We start from the raw sequence: 18,314 nt of genomic DNA on the forward strand, positions 1-18,314 counted from the left end.
ACATATGAGTAAAATCAGCTTTTTAAAAAATATACATAATAAAATTATGTAATAGAACAAATCAAATTTACATGTCTGGGTAGGCTTCCCTAAACAAAAAAGTTTTTAGCAGGCACTGTAAACAATACTGTACAGATAAGGCACCTGGCTAATAATATCAATGGGCAGGATATCAACTAATCTTTGGAATGTTGACTTTTACTAAGTGTGTGTATGGGCTTCAAGATTCACCTTATTTCTGTACCTGGTCATTTTTTTTAAAAAAAAAAGATCTGTTTCTCTGCTCTCTCTGCTTCAATCTGTAATTCAGGTTGTGAGCTGCTCTGTATAAAATAAAGCTGTCTGTTCTCCATTCACTATAATGCGGAATCTAAAAGCGGCCATAACCCCCACCACCGTCCCTTTGGCCATGGATTAAATTTATAGGCAAAGGGGCCCTTCAAGAGTGGATTAAGCCTGCCAAACTGCAGACAAATCATCCTGGGTTTTTTTGTGGGGGAAGTAAGAAAGATTCATTTTCCTCCATAATCCAGTGAGTGGAAGGGAGAGCAGGGATTTGTTTATTGCTCTTTCTTACCTTAAAGATGTGTTATTCTTGGTTGGTTGTTTTTTTAAAAAATTGCAACTTCACACCACTATTTCCCTTCCAGTGCTTGCTTGCTTGGTGTTTTCCGACAGGTCTTATAGACCTCTGATAAGCCTTACAATGTGAGGTTGTCCAAAATATTGCTTGCAAAGTTGTGAACAACTATGGGTTTGGTTGGTGGTTTTGTTGTTGCTGTTATTAAAGTAGAGCAAGGTAAGAATTCTAAAAAACTTAAATGAAACTTACACTTAAAAAAAAAAAAAGTCCTCCTCTACTGTGCTTTAAACAAAAACAATCCAGAGCTCTTCAGTGCTCTGCGTGCAACATTCTGGACAGCCTTACTTCTTACACAGCCCATGAACCTAGAGAAACAGAGAGACATAATAATTATATATATCTCCTTCTGGGAGGAAGGGTTGGATATAAATTGAATAAATAAATAAAAATAATAAATGTGGTCTTGTTTTATTGCTGTTTTTATATTTGGCTTTAATGTTTCTTGTTATTTCTCTTTTTTATCCTGTAAGTCACTTTGAATATTTTATATTTTGGTATAAAAAGTGACCAACAAATGGGGGGATGGATTGTCATCACACTTTAACTTGGGATGGGGAAAGAGCCCACACACACAGCCGATGCACACCCCTAGTATTTACTATTCAAAATAGGTCTCTATTTAGATGATATTGTGTTAACTCTGTCCTAAACTGTTCTCAGGAATTGATGCAATTATTGGATATTTATGGTGCACTTTCTGGTTACAATATTAATTTTAATAAATCAAAATGAATGAGATAAACATGCAAATAACAGCTATCATCACTTAAAAGTATTACTTGGAAATCTTCTGTGCAGTTAAATACTTTGGGATTTGGCTAGATACAAATTAAAATAACTCAAATTAACCATCAAAAATTGATTGGAGATATAATTCAGAAATTAAAATAGTCTACCCACCCAATAGCCTACTGAAATAAATGTGCTTCCTCACATACATGAATAAACACATAGCACTTTAAGTGAACCTCCTGATTATAAATGATTGGCAGAAACCAATACCCAAATTTATTCAGCAGAAGAATGGCTGTGAGGGGGCATGGCATGACTAATACGACAGACTCTGCACTTTTGAATTTGCCACTACACTACTGCTGATTGGCTAATAACACTGACAGGCATGAGCAGCAAGGCTGGTGCGTTTCACATACATTGTGTAGAAGGGTACCTGCACATTTTGCTCCATAATGTTCTTGCTAGAGGACTAGAGACTTACTTTTTTAAAAAAAAATTAAAGATTCTGGGCTACCTGCTGGGAGTGCCTCTAAAGACCTTTGCTGGTGCCATGGCACCCAAGGGCAATGGGTTGGCAATCCACAACTTATGGCTTAAGATAGGTTTACTTTTATTCCAAATACCAAGACTAGGTTGAATAGTGTCTTCTGTATTCACTTTAGTTGCCCAAAGCTTTTCCTGTTGCCAGGCCAGCCTCCAAGATGTCTTTTGTATCTTTAAAAGTTGTACAGGGGGAAGGGAGGATTCCATCTTGTGGTTTTTCCCATTACAGGGTTGCAAGAACACCTGCACTTGGCTGACTTTCTTTTCTCCTAAAGATACAGGATCAATCTCAGGGATTAAACCTGGCAACCCTACTACTCAGAAGTAAGTGCAATAGTTGACTGCTCCCTTACTGTATTTAATGGTTTTTACTTTATGGGTTTTTTAAACTTGTAAACCACTGATGTTTTTAAATGAAATAGCAGTATACAAATATATTTATAAATAAATGAAGGCTGCAATTCAATACACACTGACCTGGGAGTAAGTTCCATTGAACCAATGGAGCTTACTTCTGAGTAAACATGTATTGGCTTGCAGGCTTAGTCTTAGACTTGCTTCCAGCTAAGTGTTTATTGCATTGCAGCCTTAGTGTGTTTAATGGAGTTTACTTCCAGGTAAATGGGTACAGAATGGCAGTCTAGCCTTTCATTTAGGGTTGATACTGGGGGAAAACATGGTTCATGTGCCTTTAACAGCTGTATGGCAGGCAAAAATTCTACAGGTCAAGTCTTTTCTAATATGGAAATACAATTAGAGGAAAAGATTTGCCATGATTACTCTAATTTTTATTATTTATTTATTTATTTATTAAATTTATAGCACTCTCTTCCTCCTAGAAGGAGTCCAGGGCGGCAAATAAAAACACTAACAAAATCTTTAAAAACATATAACAAAGCAACTTTAAAAACATTAACACAAAGCATCTTTTTTTAAAGAAAGCTTTAAAAATATCTAAAATGTAATTCCAAGACAGACTCAGACTGGGACAAGGTCTCTGCTTAAAAGGCTTTTTGAAAGAGGAAGGTCTTCAGTAGGTGCCAAAAAGATAACAGATATTAATTCCAAAGGGTAAGTGCCACAATACTAAAGGCCCACTTCCTATGTTGTGTGGGAAGGATCTGCTGATAAGATGGTATCTGCAGGAGGTCCTCACCTGCAGAGCACAGTGACCGTCTGGGTATAAAAGGGGTAAGAGGACCGTTCAGGTATCTTGGTTCCAAGCTGCATAAGCTTTGTATACCAAAATCAGAACCTTGAACGTGGTCCCCAGCACTCTCTCAAAATTCAAAATGTGACCTCTGGTCAAAAAAGGTTGACAACCTCTGACTTAATTTGTCTCTGTTAGGCTGCTGTCTGAAGCCCATTAAATTTAATAGAACTTATTTCTGAGTAAACATGGATAGAATTGTGCTGTTAAATTCTCTGTTATGCATATAATGAGCAAACAATCCTAATGGGTGAGTCTTTGAGAAAGGAATCATAATGAAGCACACAGCAAAAACCATTTTATTCATTATGTTCTAGAAACAAGTTAACTAACATTTCTTAAGGGCCCAGCTCAATCATTTAGGAAATGCATTCATGTAGAAATTTTAGCATCAAACTATATCCTCAAGTATCTTTCTTAAGGAAGTGGGACATCTGTCCTTTTCCAGTTTTGGAATAGCAAACGTTCTTCATGGACTTACTTGAAGAATAACTACTAATATATATTAAATAAATATAAAACAACTTTAAGGAAATATATCAGTAATGAATATGTGCCTGTATTCACTAATAAGCAAAAAAAAAAAACCTTGTGGTTTAAGAACGTGCCTATAGCCAACAGATATTTCTATCAAACTAAAAAGCAGGGAAATTGGGCAGCTATAGTGAATGCACCAGGGGAGCAGGAGACCTGACCTCCTCTATGAGATATTGTTTTGTTGTTGTTATGTGTTTTCAAGTTGATTACAACTTATGATGACCCTATGAATCAGCGACCTCCTGTTCAGATCTTGTAAGTTCAGGTCTGTGGCTTCCTTTATGGAATCAATCCATTTCTTGTTTGGCCTTTGAGGAGGATTCTGCCCGCCATTCCTTCTGAGCAGGGGAGTCATGTAGACAATAGTGAATAGAACTGATGTAGCAGACTGAACATGTTCCAAGGATACTGATATTGCAGGAATGCAAAGAGGAGGGTGGCTGGTACAAGGGGCAGAGCATCACAGTAGCATAGAATAATTGGATGAGACCATTGCTATGGCTATGATGAATGTAGGGGTATATATATGTCTGTATCCACCCACCAATTTAGTCGAGTTCTGTACTTTGATCCTGTAAAGTGCTTTCCTGAATAAAAAACCTTAAAACAGGCTTTGGCGTCATTATTGGGTCTCCTCCAAAAAGAACCCAGCCGTAAATTCCACAACACCTTCCTCTTTTTCTACTCCCTTCTGTTTTTCCTAGCATTATTGTCTTTTCTAGTGTCTTCTCATTATGTGTCCACAGTATGGTATCCTCAAGTTTCGTCATTTTAGCTTCTAGTGATAGTTCTGGTTTAATTTGTTCTGCGTATAGATTAAACAAGTAGGGTGATAAAATACCTACTCTTGGTTTAAATTTCCCTTTCATTTCTCTAATATTTTGGAATAGGGCTCTTGTTCTTCCCATTTTGTTGTCCTTTTCTATTTCTATACAATAACTATTGTAATAGTTTTCTTTGTCCCTACGTACTAGTTGTTGTATAGTTGCATTTAGGGTTCTGACCGTGTTTCTATCTCCTTTTGCTTTTGCTTTCCTTCTCTCTTTAACTATTTTAAGAGTTTCTTCAGTCATCCATAGAGGTCTTTCTTTGTAACTAGAGGTATTGTCATTTTGCATTCTTCCCTGATAATGTCCCTGACTTCGCTCCATAGTTCTCCTGGTTCTCTGTCAACTAAGTTTAAAACCTCAAATCTGTTCCTTATTTGATCTTTGTATTCTTCTGGGATGTTATTTAAATTGTATTTTGGCATTATGAGTGTTTGCTGTTCTTCTTTAGCTTTACTCTGATTTTCAATACGATCAGTTCATGAACTGTACCGCAGTCTGCTCCTGGTCTTGTTTTTGCAGAAAGTATGGAACTTCTCCATCTTCTGTTTCCAATTATATAATCAATTTGATTCCTATATTGACCATCTGGTGATGTCCACGTGTACAGTCGTCTTTTTGGTTGCTCAAAAACTGTTGGCAAGAAAGAAATCATTGGCTTCACAGAATTCAATAAATCTTTCTCCTGCTTCATTTCTCTGTCCTAAGCCCCATTTCCCCACAATTCCTAGTTCTTCTCTGTTCCCTACGTTTGCATTCCAGTCCCCCATGATTATCATCATATCTTGTTTTGGTGTGTGATCAATTTCCTCCTGTACGTCTGCGTAAAATCTCTCCAATTCTTCTTCTTCTGCGTTTGACATTGGAGCGTAGACTTGTATAATGGTTATGTTAATAGGTTTCCCGTTTAATCTCATTGATATCACTTGCTCAGACCTTGCGTTGTAGCTCCTAATTGCTTTTGCTACATCACTTCTCACTATTAAAGCAACCTGTTTCTTCTTGATTTCTCATTTTATGCATAAAATATTTTGTAGTTGCCTCATTAAAAATTTCCCATTCCTGTCCATTTTAATTCACTCACTCCAAGTACTGTAAAGTTGATACGCTCCATTTCTTTCTTGACAATTTCTAACTTTCCCTGGTTCATGCTTCTCACATTCCTATTGTGTGCATTGTACAACTCCGGACTCTCCTTTCGCATCTGTGCGCATCAGCCTCTGTGCTTCCTTTCGGCTTTGACCCAGCTGCGTCATTAGTCACAGCGCTACTCGTACTTGTCCTTTGTTCTTCCTCAGTAGCTCGGTGAGTGCCTTCTGACCTGGGGGTCTCATCTTCCAGCACTATCTTGTGTTGCATTTTGGATACTCTGTTCATAGGGTTTTTGTGGTAAGAGGTATTCAGAGGTGGTTTACCATTGCCTTCCTCTGAGTTTGGATGCATCTTAGTCTGGTGTCTCAGCTTTGACCATTCCGCCTTGGGTGCCCCTGCTAGGAGTCTAGCCTCTTGGTCTAGACTCCTGCTGGCATTGCTCTCAGCTTCTTCAACACTCTCAAACCCCCTCACCACGTTAAGGTGTGCATCCTAAAGGGGAAATAGGGTTGCTAACAATTAGCAATTGTGTTTTCTTGGATTGTTTTGAAATTTCTGTCACTACTTGCAACAACTACTTCCATTTGCATCCTAGTAAAAAATCAAATAGCAACCACAAATTGAATGATCTTAGGCCTTTTTGTTAAAAGAATATTAATTAAATAATGTTTCAAACAGACAAGTTGCTCTTTTGCTTATATAATTTCAAAATACATTTCAAGGCTACAATCCTGTACAAGTGAAGGTAGTGCCAGCTGTCAATAGAACTTATATACATAGAAATGATGACAGGATTGAAGCCTTAATTAGTTAATTCAAGCTATCCAGATTTGCAAGTGCTAGTGGGTTTTTTATCCTGTGCATATCATTCACTATACAAATCTTAAAATAGCACTCCTTCTGTGTTGTGGGCTGGTCTATGAATGCAGTAGTTTAAGCACATTGTCTGAGCATCTGGAAGACTAAAAATCCCCAAGACCTCATCCTTCCAAACATATCATTAGACAATAAGGATAATCTTAAATTTGTTTAAAGTCATAGTAGTGAGCTGCATATAATCAGTCTAGGATACTTGTTTGTATTAGCTAGCAAAACTTTTCAAGATGTAAAATACTAAGTGCAATTGTTTTAAATTGAAATACTTCTCTTTATTAAAAAAGGTAAAATGTAATCAGTAAGAGGTTAACATGTGTTAAATTATGGTGACTGTAGTATTTTAAGTGCAGCGACTATTCTGATCAAAAACCCAGAATGCCTATCAGCTGCCTTATCACTGTCATTGTGGTAAAAGGCCCCTCCAGTGCTTACTGTGAGCTGAAGGGGATTGCCCCACCCCCATCTAGATAGAGGAAGGCTTGTGGGGCTTCCCCTAGATGGGAAGGTGCAGGATTAGCCAGTCACCATCAGGGGCCAAGTAAGAATTTTTTAGCATCTTTGACTGGTCCCTTTGGATGCCCTTTTTTGCCTACTCTGTACTTTTCTGATCTGGGGTGTGTGGTTAATATGGCTAAATTAAAGGTTCCCCATGTCTAGGATATAGGATATGATATAAATGTTCTCCTCTGTGCTGTCGTCTTTCCTGCCCATGACACTGCCCTATTTCAGCCAATCTCCTGGCATATCTACACCAACAGAACAGCTGTGCCAGCAAAGTGTTCAGAGAAGTTCTGCCAGCATAGCATGGCTTCTGCCACATCCTATGGCTTTTCAGTTAGCAAAGCTGAAGTATAGGACTGTTTTGCCAGTGTATCATTATAATAGGACTTAAGTGATTTACAGTAAGCATATTTGAACAGAATAGCATACGTCTCTCTGGAAAACATTTAATAAATGGTTCATTATTTACAAGCAAGACGAATAGACACCAATCATCCATAAAATATAGGGTTACCAGGTCTCCGGTTTTTGGCGAGAGTCTCCAGTTTTTGGGGGTCCCCGCTGGTTCTCTGGCTAGCACCCCTTAATCTCCAGACTCTCACCTTCAATTTTTTTAAAAAATTAAGTTTCTAGGTGGTCTGGTTCCCAAGATATACACCAAAACGTCGACCACCCCCCACACGACTGTTAAATCTAAAAACATAAGAAGAGCCTGCTACATCAGGATTGTAGCCAATAAATGAAGCCAGGGTTGTGACTTGTTGATCCAGGCATTCTAGACTTAATTTCAATGTTAGAAAATAGTGGCTTTGAGATTTTGCAGTTTGCGTAAGTAATATGGCTTAAAATGTTTTTTTTCTCTTGTGTGCAAGAGTCAGACCCTGGGGTATGAAATATGAAAGTATTTAATCCAATACTTGCTTTCCATGTACCTGGAGTAAACCCCAATGAACTCCATTAGGACTTACTTTTGAGTATTTATTATTTCAATTTATTTATTATTTCAATTTATATACCGCCCTTAGCAGAATAGCTCTCAGGGCGGTGAACAAACAAGATAAAATACAATATATCATAGTAAAAAATCACAAAAACATGTACAAACAAACAACAGAAAGCACAACAAAAACGAAATACAACACAAATTAAGAAGGATACATGTTAAAAGTAGAAAGATTAAGAAAATTAAAAGATTAAAATGCCTGGGAGCATAAAAAGGTCTTTACCTGGTGCCGGAAAGATAGAAGTGTAGGCGCCAGGCGTACCTCTTCGGGGAGGCTGTTCCACAACTCAGGGGCCACCACAGAAAAGGCCCTAGATCTAGTAACCACCCTCCGGGCTTCCCGATGAGCTGGTACCCGGAGGAGGGCCTTAGATTCTGAACGAAGTGAACGGGTAGGTTCATAGCGAGAGAGGCGTTCCACAAGGTATTGAGGTCCCACGCCGTGTAAGGCTTTATAGGTCAAAACCAGCACCTTGAATCTCACCCGGAAGCAAATAGGGAGCCAGTGCAGACGCGCCAGAATAGGTGTTATATGCGAAGACCGACTGGTCCTCGTCAATAGTCTGGCAGCCGCGTTCTGCACCAGCTGAAGCTTCCGAACTGTCTTCAAGGGCAGCCCTATGTAGAGCGCATTACAGTAATCCAATCTTGAAGTTACCAGAGCATGAACAACGGAGGCGAGGTCGTCCCTGTCCAGATAGACATGGTTAGGATTGTGCTGTAAATTAATGGGACTTTTGAGTAAACATAGCACAGACTTATGTTTGTGTTGTAAATCTTTCCCCCTCCAATGCTATTTTTTAAAGCAATTAGGCAGGGTTTACCTAGGTATCACAGTTTTTATTATGTAGGAAACTAATACTGTGTGTGTGTGTGTGTGTAGCCTTTCCAACAACCCTGTGAGGTAGGGTTGGTGATTGGACACTAAGGCAGCTCACAATAAGAAATAAATCCCTTTAAAAACCAATAACCATAAAACAAGTATAAACAGTTGCAAAACAGCTTAAAGTGGCATGATTCCAAATTTTGGGTTGGGTGAATGAAGTTTATTTATTTTTATTTATTTATTATTTAATTTATATCCTGTCCCTCCCAGTAGGAGCCCAGGGCAGCAAACAAAAGCACTAAAAACACTTTAAAAATCATAAAAACAGACTTTAAAATATATTAAAATAAAACATCTTTAAAAACTTTAAAAACATTTTTTTAAAGAAAATGTTTAAAAACATATTAAAAAACAATTCCAACCCAGACACAGACTGGGATAAGGTCTCAACGTTAAGAACAAGTTCCTTATCACTTGAGGGTACAGTTTTCCCTGGTTGAGTAAGCCCCATTGAATACATTGCGACTTGCTTCTGAGTAAACAAACATAGGATTGCACTATAAATATCTTTACAGGTTGTGTAAATAATGAACATATTTGATAGTCATGCTTATATATTTTCTCATACTGTGTCCCAATAAGTATCCGATTTCACACTATGGTTGTACAATACTTCCTCTACATTTTAAGTATGCCTTGGGGTGGTCATGGTTCTTCATTGTTTTCATCCTGAGGGGCAGATAGGCTGAGAGATGGTGAGTAGCCCACTACAGTTTATAGCTTATTTCCATTTTGAAAAATTAATTAAAACAATTTACATGCAGGCAAAATTTATTAAGTGGATTCACACAATACATTTAAAGCACATCCAACTCGCATTTAAAGCGTACGACTTCCCCTAAAGAATCCTGAGAAGCGTCGTTTCCCCCTCACAGTTATAGTTCTCACCACTCTTAACAAACTGCAGTTCCCATGATTCTGTGGTGGGATTCATGTGCTTCAAATGGGTGTTGAACGTGCTTTAAATGAATGGTGTGGATCTGCCCTAGGTATGATGTGCATTCAACAGTGAATTGAAAAGAACAATTTTAAAAGATACTTCTTACTCTTACTCATTTCTCAGACCTCTTTCTGAAGTGAAGGGTCAAATCTCTAAAGATGTTTGGAGCCGCCACGTTAAAAGAGAAGGGTAGGGCATTCTGCCCTGTGACATCACTCAGGCCCACCCCATGACATCACTCAGGCCCGCCACATGACATCACTCAGGCCCACCTCCACGACATCACTAGGGCCCGCCCCTCAAATCTCAGGTTTTGGGATGCTTCTGACCTGGCGACCCTAATAAAAGAGTCTGAAGCATCTTGCACTTTTCATTTTTTCTCTCCTTTTTCTGAATAAATTTTGTTATTTTGTCCATAGAACCAATGCCCATATTTGTTTATACCATTGTTCCATTGTAGGAGAATCCTCACTGCTCTGCTTTGAGTGCTGCTGCCAAGAAGAAAATAACCCCCAAAGGTCTTGGGATATATCCAAAGTAGCGCTAGGTAACACGTCCCATCAGTGCAACGATTTCCATTTATGCACTGGAACTTCCCTCCCTCTCTTCCCCCCCCACATGCCCCCTAAATCTGTTCTCCTACCCTGAGCAGATTTGTGGAGTGTGCAGGACATGCACAGGGGAGAAGAGGGTGTAAAATCCTTGTGATGACAGCAGGGCTGTATTATGACTTTCGTGGGCCCTAGGCACATTTGCCTTCATGGGCCCCTCCCACCATAATAATATCAATATTAAAATTTATTTTTATATAATTTTATTTTATATAACTTTTAACATAACTTTAAATACTTCAACATTTTTTTTCTTTTTTAGGCAAAATTTAATAGATTTTCGTGGGCCCTAAAAGTTTCATTTTTTTCTGATGTGAGAAAAAAATTAAAACATTTTCTTCGACCCTAAAAGTTCATTTTTTTCCTTCTGATTTTAAAAGAAATTAAATCATTTTCGTGGACCCCTAAAACTATCATGGGCCTTCGCACTGTGCCCACTGTGCCTAATGGATAAGTCGGCCCTGGATGATGTGACCCATTATTTATTTATTTATTTATTGTATTTATATACCACCCCATAGCCAAAGCTCTCTGGGCGGTTTATAGTTTCCATTAGTTGGATACTGCCCCTTGTGTACGGTGCCCTAAAGCTTCTGTCCCAAAATACCCAACAGCACCAACTAGGACATAGGTTCAAAACTACAGTGTGCAATTTTATTATTTTAATCAACTAATTGATACCAGAACCTATTAATGCCATCACAATTCCCACTACGTAGGAAAATATGCCCCCATTCCTCCACAGGCTTTCCACCATTTTAAATAACATTATTATACATATGATGAAATATCAGTAGATAGAAGTACCAATGATATGTTATATTTATCGAACTGTCAACTTTAAAATGGTTGATTTTTCCCCACAAGCCTTGTACAAAATTACTTCTCCCCAAACTGCTTCCCATACCACTTTCAGCCCTTCCACATTGCCATCGGAAGCCTTTTGCCGATTTCAGAGACCACCTTTATAGTTGCATGAGAACTCTGAAACACTAATTTCTCAACTTCCGTTAATGAGAAGGGAACGTAGTTCATTATTGTCTAATACAGAAAATCCACAACGCACCACTTTCCCCACAGTTCTACTTCCCATCCAGTACTTAATTTCTAAAATGTGAAAACTCTCAGTTTGCACCCTTCTGTCCTGGAAGTCAAGACTCCTCCTCCTCCTCCTCCTCTTTAGATAGGGAATTAAGCCCTCTTCATGTGCTCAGTGTGAATGCATGACAAGGATGGTGGGCAAGTCTGATCCTCAGGATCTCCATCCCCACTCAAGTACATTGAACACAAATGTCTGAAGGAGCTTCTAACCACATTCATTTCAACATGGTTAGAAGTCTCTGGGCAATCAGGAGCCCTGTGTTCTGGAACCACCTAAAATTGGGTAGCAGTAGATCTCAGCTTGTGCAAGGTTCTTCTGCCCGATTTTGGGTAATTCCCTCCACCCACTGCAGTTCTATACAGTTCAGTCCTTCTCCAGCCCTCTGCTTTTTGGAGGGTACAAGGAGGTGCAGAGGGGGAGGAGTGAGAGAGAAAAGACCAGATGCACAAGCTAGCCTTCTACTCATGCACCCAACTTATAGAAACCCATGTATCTCTGCCACCAATAATCTTTAAGAGCCACTTAGGATTTCCAGCTCTAATAGTTTCTACTTTTCCCACTATTAATGTGCAGCTTTGAATCAAAGAAGCCACTATCAAATCTGAGATAAGAGCTGGATTTTCTCAAGTGACCTTCAGCTGAAGATCTCAATCTTTGCATCTTCTTCCTACTGCACAGATTATGACAGCAGCAAGTACTACTACTACTACTACTACTACTACTACTACTTTACTGTTCTGAGAACACAGAGAAAGCCTCTCTGGTAAGTCCCTACTAGGGATTGTCCTTCCCAGAGTCGAAGGAACCAGACTGAGGCGAGGTTTATTCTGTTTCTCGTTTTATTAGTGTGATGGTTACACCCAAAGCAGTGCACTTAACAAACCTGTCTACTGACTCACTGCTTTCCATAATTAGTCTGCCTAAACAGTCTCTGCAGCAAGTGGGGAGAGTTGACTGAGCACTAGAGTCTGGGAGGGCACCGGCTTAAGTAGGGAAGGTCTTTGTGCATAAACGACCGCTCTGCCGGAGTTCCACCCTCTGAAAGTCTCTCTTCTCACGCCTCCTTGCATGTGGTGAAGGGGGGCAAATCTCCGATGGCCCATCCAACAGCCGGGCTTCGCTAGGTGACGCCCCAACCTCAGGAGGTGGGAAGCTGGTTGACGGGGAAGCATTTGAAATATTAGGCAAGGATTCCGGCGCAGGAAGGGTTGGCGCATGCGAGGGTTTGCTTCCCAATGGCTCAGGTGGGGAACTCGCAAGCGGGGCTGGACCTGCCTCAATGGGAGTGCCGGCCAAGGAAGTCTGTGGGCTGGTGGAGTCCCCCCTCTTCCAACGCCTCCAGGGACCTCACCCTTGTCTGACTCCTCTCCCTGATCTAACTCCCCTTGTGCCTGGGGCACAACAGGGATAGAAATTTCTGTCAGTTTCTGTCAAGTTTCACAATTTTCTAATCCTAACTTCAGTTCTCCACATTTCTGTAGCAATTTTTAACAAAAAAATCCTCATGAAAATTCTTTAACATTTTACTGAGAATTTCTTCTTATATATTTTTGTAACCTATTTCTCGTAATATAAATATTTTCTATATTATTTTCACTAATATATTCATCTTAATGCACACTTATATGTGTATTTTTGAAAACATTGATTGATTGGAGAACTGCACTGCAGAATTCAAATAATTGTTAATTTTGAAGGATGGCTGTGCTTCAGTTCTCATATTGTTTCAGAAAGTGTTGAATTGGTAGATTCGGTCTGAAATATGAATTGAATCTAATTTGTCCCCCACCCCTAGTCCAAAATATTGTCTGCTCCAATCGAAGAGGGGCATAGAAATCAAAGGAAACTAAGAACGTTTTTGTTTTAAAAATTATTCAAGTTGTAAACCACCTAAATCAAGCCAAAGCTTCTCCTGCACCTCTTTTCTCTTACCTAGTATGGAATGCCAACCAATCCAGCTTTTTTCCATGCCTTAGCATTTCTGCCTTTGAATCCCTCTTCTAGTTCGTCTATGAATTTTACAAATCTAGTTGTTGTTCCTAGTCTTCGATTTGCATATTTTAGTGCAGTCTATCTATTTGAAGCCAGGGGATTGATGTCAGATGTGGAAATAATCAGACATTACACAAGTTAGGCCTGCAGAAACTTGCCTACTGTACAAAGGTGAAATTTACATCCATTACTCTGCCCAGTTTTACATATAGCTCCAGCAACCACTGGAATCTAGCCCCCAGAAGGTTGGGCAGAAAGGAAGACAGTCCTCAGGCTGAAAAATGTTTCCTATGCCTGGGATATAGAATATGGCATAAATGTTCTCCTTTCTCTGTGCCCCCCCCTTTCCTGCCCATGACACTGCTCTATTTCAGCCTGGTTTATCTTCACCAGCAGAACGACTGTACCAGCGAAGTGTTCAGAGGTGTTCTGTCAGTGTAGCATGGCTTCTGCCATATCTTATGGCCTCTCAGCTATAGGACTGTTCTGCCAGTATATCAACATTCACACACTACTAGCCTCTTCACACTGAAACTTACACCAAATAATTTCCACCCCCGCCCTCTCTCTCTCCAAACACTCCAATTCCCTGCAATTACACGTAAGCCTCAATTTCTTACAGCTCCCATTTCTGATTTAAAAAATTATTGGTGGTATTCAGTTAAATAATTGTGTGAGCAGAATGACTTCTGCTTGAGCAACAGACAGAATACTGGAACAACAACAGCAAAGACAAGTACAGTAGGGCCCCACTTTTCAGCAGCCCGCTTTTCGGCATTCCGCTAATACAGCGGCTTTCAATTAGAGTAAGGTCCCACTCATATGGCGCTTGTTCCGCTTTTACAGCATTTTTCAGGCTTTGGGCACCAATCTATTGAATATTCCGCTTTTTGGTGGGTTTCACTCTTAGGCATGGGTCTGGAACATAACCCACTGTATGAGTGGGGCCCTACTGTACAGGAGGTGGAAGAACAGCAGCATGTTGAAGCAGAAGAGGAGACTTGTGAAGAGGAACAACGAAGTGGAGGAAACTCCATGGGAAAGGGTGACAGGAGCAGAAGAGCTAGAAGACACCCTTCACTGGTGGAAATATGGAACCACTTTCAGGCACTTTAGGATGAGACTGGAGGACAGTTTGCAGAGGAAGAAGCACAGGAGGCTTCACGTGACAGCAAATGAGAGGCTGAACTGCAATTAAGCAGAGGCAATAAAACCACACCCCACAACAAGAAGAAAAGAGTGGTGCTAGCGGGAGACTCCTTACTGTGTGGGATTGAAACCCAATTATGCCGAAAAGACCCATGGATTCACTGGGTATGCTGTCTCCCTGGAGGATGGATTAGAGATGTGACTGAAGGGTTGACATCACTCAAAGCCCACTGACATGTATCCCTTTCTTCTCATACATGTGGGAACAAATGATACCTCCAAGCAGAGCTACAAAGGAATCATGTCAGACTTTGAAGCTCTGGGAAGGAAACTCAAGAACTTTGGGGCTCAGATAGTTTTCTCACTCATCCTTCCAGTACGTAGAAGAGGTGACTGAATGAATGAATGAAACTTTATTTTTACCCCGCCCTTTTTCCAAACTGGAACTCAGGGCAGCTTACAAATAAAACTACATGTAGTTAAAAACATAGAAAAACATACAATTTAAAATACAATTAAACAATGCACAACCTTAAAACCTTAAAAAGCACTTAAAAATCTAAAAACAATTTAAAATAATACAAATAATAATATAAAACAATAAAACTAATGAAGGTAGAAAGGGAACTAAAAATACTCTGGATGAATAACTGGCTATGAAGGTAGTGCTGATGTGAGAGATTTGGATTTTGGGACCATGGGCTGCACGTCTTGGAAGATGGATTACTGGCAAGTGATGGGTTGCAACTCACAAAGGCTGGGAAGAATGTGTTTGGCCACAGCATGGAGAACTTCATCAGGAGAGCTTTAAACTGAATCCTAAGGGGGAGGAATATACATTAATTTGGTGGTAACAACTAACAAAGGCTTATACATAGTAAGAGGAACTGAGAGAATGTCTTCATAAAAATTTAGGGAGGAAGCCAGATCATAAATCACATGGTCTTCGATGTCTGTATACTAATGCCCAGAATATGGGAAACAAACAGGACGGACTTGAACTCTTAATACAGGGGGGTAAATACCATGTGATAGGTATAACTGAAACTTTGTGGGATGACTCCTATGACTGGAATACAGCAACTGGAGGATATAACTTGTTCAAAAACAACAGGAGGAACAGAAAGGGAGGTGGAGTTGCACTATATGTTAAATATATATATCCCTACACAGAAATACAGGAGGATGAGCTTGGTCACTTTGACGTGAGTATCTGGATTAAAATAAATGGAGCAAGGAATAAAAGGAACATAATGGTTGGAGTGTGGAGAAGATGTGGATGAAACTTTTGAAATGCAAATTGCCGACTTTTCAAGGAGGAGGCTGTAACAGTAATGGGGGACATCAGCTACCCAATTATCTGTTGGGAGACAAATTCTACTAAACACAGCCCCTTCAAGAAATTCCTGACTTGTGTTAGATATCACTTTCCCCTACAAAAAGTGGAGGAAACAGCTAGAGGATCAACTATCCTTGACTTGATTCTAACCAATAGACATGACTTAGTGGATGAAGAGGCAGTTACGGGAACTCTGGGGGAAAGTGATCACGCTATACTAGAGTTATTGATTTTAAAAGAAGCAAAACCTGAGAGTAGCCATACACATACCCTGGACTTCAGAAAAGCCTATTTTAATAGACTCAGAACATTTATAAGTAATCACTGGTTCCATGATAAGTGATCCTAATGAGAAAAGGAGTGCAAGATGGGTAGGAGTTTCTTTAAAAGGAAATCCTAAGGGCATAATGGCAAACAATTCCAACAAGGAAAAAAGGGGGAAGACAGCAAAAGAAGCCAACATGGCTTCACAAAAAGCTTAGAGATGACCTGAAAACAAAAAAGACACATACAGGAAATGGAAGGCAGGCCATGCCACAAAAGAAGAATACAGACAGGGCAGCACGGAATTGCAGGGATGACATTAGCTAAAGCTGAGAATGAGCTGAGGTTAGCGAGAGATGCTAAAAGCAACAAAAATGCTTTCTTCAGGTATATCCATAGTAAAAGACATAGAAAAGAAATAGTGGAACAAAATGGCAAAATGATAACAGATGACAAAGAAAAGACAGAAGTGCTCAATTCCTACTTTGGCTCAGTCTTCTCCCAAAAGAGTGTCTATGACCCTCCCGGAAAACATGAAGTAGAAGGGTCAGGATTGGACCTTGAGATGGATAGACAAATGGTCAAGAAATACCTAATCACTTTGAACAAGTTCAAATCTCCAGGGACCAATGAGCTGCATCCTAGAGTATTGAAGGAACTGACTGAAGAACTCTTGGAACTACTTCTATGATCTTTGTGAAATCGTGGAGGATAGTTGAAGTGCTGGATAACTGCAGGAGGGCTAATGTTGTCCCTATCTTCAAAAAGGGCAAAAGGAGGTACTTGGGAACTACAGACCAGTTAGCCTGACACTGACCCCTGGGAAAACTCTGGAGCAGATTATAAAGCGGTCAATCTGTAAGCACCTTGTAAACATTGCAATGATTACAAAATGGGTTTATCAAGAACAAATCCTGCCAGACTAATATTTTCTCATTTTCTGATCAGGTAACCTCCCTGGTAGACTGTGGGACTGCTGTGGACATAATATATCTCGACTTCAGCAAAGCTTTTGACACAATGCCCCATGATATTCTGATTAGCAAGCTAGCTAAATGTGGGCTAGATGGAACAACTATCAGGTGGATCCATAGTTGGCCACAGAATAGTACCCAAGGGTGCTTCTCATTAGTTCCTTCTCAAACTGGGGGGAGGTCATGAGTGTGATACCACAGTGCTCAGTCCTGGGTCCAATACTCTTCAACAATTTTTATTAATAACTTGGATGAGGAGGTGCAGGGAGTGCTTATCAAATTTGCAGATGATACAAAATTGGGGGGCACAGGTAATACCCTGGAGGACAAAACCAAATTCAAAGTGATCTTGACAGGCTGGAACATTGGGTGGAAAACAAAAGAATGAAATTTAACAGGGATAAGTCCAAAGTTCTACACTTAGGAACAAGAAACAAAATGTGCATTTATAAGACAGGGCTTAGCAATACTACATGTGAGAAGGATCTTGGAACTGTTGTGGATCACAAGCTGAATATGAACAGTGTGATGTGGCTGCAAAAAAGGCAAATGCTATTTAGGCTGCATTAACAGAAGTATAGTTTCCAAATCACGTGAAGCATTAGATTTATTCAGCACTGGTTAGGATTTATCTTAAGTACTGCATCCTTATCTGTACACCACACTTTAAGGAGGATGCAGACAAACTGGAACAGGTTCAGAGGAGGGTAACGAGGATGATCAGGGACTGGAAGCCCTATGAGGAGAGACTGAAAGAACTGGGCATGTTTAGCCTTGAGAAGAGAAGACTAAGGGGAAATATGATAGCATTCTTCAAGTACTTGAAAGGTTGTCACACAGAGGAGGGCCAAGATCTCTTCTCAATCGTACCAGAGTGCAGGACACCAAATAGTGGGCTCAAGTTACAGGAAGCCTGATTTCAACTTAACATCAGGAAAAACTTCCTGTTATAATGGTACGACAATGGAACCAATTACCTAAGGAGATGGTGGGCTCTCCAACACTGGAAGCATTCAAGAGGCATCTGGACAGCCACCTGTCAGATATGCTTTAATTTGGATTCCTGCTTTAAGCAGGGGGCATGGAATCA

At 39.9% G+C, this 18,314-nt stretch overlaps 1 protein-coding gene across 9 annotated transcripts in view; it reads right to left on the reverse strand.

The window, feature by feature from the left end:
* Positions 1 to 18,314, reverse strand: part of PRKD1 (protein kinase D1) — a 183,635-nt gene that overhangs the window by 121,146 nt on the left and 44,175 nt on the right. For 2 of the 9 annotated variants that reach the window (XM_061611557.1, XM_061611553.1), the window contains exon 1: positions 578 to 772. The exons of 6 other annotated variants lie outside the window; for them this stretch is intronic. The gene's annotated coding sequence lies outside the window, so the exon portion shown is untranslated. Of the gene's footprint in view, positions 1 to 577; positions 773 to 832; positions 949 to 18,314 lie in introns of those variants that run through there. One more of the 9 variants, XM_061611554.1, reaches the window with a different exon arrangement.

This window comes from Rhineura floridana, chromosome 2 (genome assembly GCF_030035675.1).
Source record: "Rhineura floridana isolate rRhiFlo1 chromosome 2, rRhiFlo1.hap2, whole genome shotgun sequence".
Lineage (NCBI taxonomy): Eukaryota > Metazoa > Chordata > Lepidosauria > Squamata > Rhineuridae > Rhineura > Rhineura floridana.